Here is a 2,666-nt window from a genome sequence, read left to right on the forward strand (position 1 = left end):
TGCACATATTTTCCAGTTTTTTTCAATATTCACCCTGCAGCCAGAAGAAGTTAAGACCCGTGACAATCGAATCAGATCCAACCAAGACCCGTGACATTATTTAAAATTCTGGATCTGGAGCCGCTGTTTACAGGTGAATCCGTGAAGACCTCCAGACAGGAGTTTACAGAGACCTTCTCAACCTGCCCTCCTGGGAACAAATGAAGAGTTGAGAGGCAGACTGGGCTTCTGCTGAGCCCAGGTAGAGCCTCTGATTGGCTGACTAGGTCATGTGATGCTGGTTGCCCTGAGCAACAGGGTGTTCCAGGAGCAGAGGTGTGGACGTTTGGGAGTGTCTGTAAACAATAGAAACCTCTACTCTCTTCAGGGTCATAAAGTGTCCTAAAGTTGTGTCTCTGAGAGAGGGTAAAGACGTCCGCTTCCCAGACTAAACAGTTCAGAAGAGTTTGTGCCATTTTTGTTCCTTTTGGACTTTTCGTTTCTTTTTGACTTCAGTGAGTTTTTTTTCCTGGATGTTCTGGCACATTACATTTCTTCTTGAGGCAAGTCAAAGTTGGCAGCCGAAGTCTACGCCACTTCGTTCGGTGATTGGTCAACAGTAGGGATAAATCAAATAAAAGTCAACGAGAGACGAGTCGTTTTCATGCACATTTTTACATTGAGAAATACTGCAGCAAACATCTTAGATAAGAGTAGAAATATGCGACTAAGATCTCAGCAAAAAAAATATAAACTCAAGAAATCTGTCATTAATTATCTTAGATTAGATCTGATTATTTTGAGGAAGTGTATGCTGGCTACGGCGTCTCAAAATGGACAAACAGTACTAGTGCTGCTTTTTTGTTGTTTTTCCAACTGAAGGTCTTTTAAGGGAGTATGAGAACACATGCATTCAGTTCGCCATAATTCACACACACACACACACACACACACACACACACACACACACACACACACACACACACACACACACACACACACACACACACACACACACACACACACACACACACACACACACACACACACACACACACACACGCACGCGCACACACACACACACACAAACAGGTAATAATACAAGCATCCTTCCATGATAGAAGGAACCCTGATATTCCCCAGTAGACTACTGATTAATACTATGCCCCTGACTGTTTAAAGGGCTGTAAATTAAGGAGGAACAGATATCCTGTGTGTGTGTGTGTGTGTGTGTGTGTGTGTGTGTGTGTGTGTGTGTGTGTGTGTGTGTGTGTGTGTGTGTGTGTGTGTGTGTGTGTGTGTGTGTGTGTGTGTGTGTGTGTGTGGGGGGGTATGTGTGTGTGTGGGTACGTGTAGGTGTGTGTGTGTGTGTGTGTGTGTTTACCTCTGTTCTCTCTCTCCAGTGTGTTGTGTTGTGAGATGGTTTCAGGGTACTGCTGTCATAACACAACGTGTGTGTGTGTGTGTCTTTGTACTCCCTTGAAAGTGAAGACATAAAACATCTCCTTCCCCTGGTGTAAGCACAATTAGCCGCTAACTAAAACACCATCCTCAGATGTGTTTCTACATTTTAATTAGTACAAACCCCCAGAATTAAAGCCCCGTTTAACAAAAATAAACAGCCCTGTTTGCCAAAGCAACATTTCCCCCAAGATAATCTGTAAAGTAAGGTTATTCTGCTTAGGAAATGTTATCAGCACTTTATCCTGGAGTTACAGGATGTGATGTAGAGTTATCAGCACTTTATCCTGGAGTTACAGGATGTGATGTAAAGCTATCAGCACTTTATCCTGGAGTTACAGGATGTGATGTAGAATTATCAGCACTTTATCCTGGAGTTACAGGATGTGATGTAGAGTTATCAGCACTTTATCCTGGAGTTACAGGATGTGATGTAAAGCTATCAGCACTTTATCCTGGAGTTACAGGATGTGATGTAGAATTATCAGCACTTTATCCTGGAGTTACAGGATGTGATGTAGAGTTATCATCTCTTTATCCTGGAGTTACAGGATGTGATGTAGAATTATCAGCACTTTATCCTGGAGTTACAGGATATATTGTAGAGTTATCAGCACTTTATCCTGGAGTTACAGGATGTGATGTAGAATTATCAGCACTTTATCCTGGAGTTACAGGATGTGATGTAGAATTATCAGCACTTTATCCTGGAGTTACAGGATATATTGTAGAGTTATCAGCACTTTATCCTGGTTACAGGATGTGATGTAGAATTATCAGCACTTTATCCTGGAGTTACAGGATGTGATGTAGAATTATCAGCACTTTATCCTGGAGTTACAGGATGTGATGTAGAATTATCAGCACTTTATCCTGGAGTTACAGGATGTGATGTAGAATTATCAGCACTTTATCCTGGAGTTACAGGATGTGATGTAGAATTATCAGCACTTTATCCTGGAGTTACAGGATGTGATGTAGAATTATCAGCACTTTATCCTGGAGTTACAGGATGTGATGTAGAGTTATCAGCACTTTATCCTGGAGTTACAGGATGTAAGGTCCCTTCTCTCGAGTCTGGTTCCTCCCAAGGTCTCTTTGTCTGGCTTGTAACTCAAGGTATATGAGAGAGACAAGAGGAGGTGATAGACCGCAGATGGTGGGAAAGAAAAACAAGGAAAGTGGGAAATGTGGGAATGTCAGGGAATGCTGTGTTCAGATTCCCT

The sequence above is a fragment of the Salvelinus fontinalis genome, chromosome 1 (genome assembly GCF_029448725.1).
Source record: "Salvelinus fontinalis isolate EN_2023a chromosome 1, ASM2944872v1, whole genome shotgun sequence".
NCBI lineage: Eukaryota > Metazoa > Chordata > Actinopteri > Salmoniformes > Salmonidae > Salvelinus > Salvelinus fontinalis.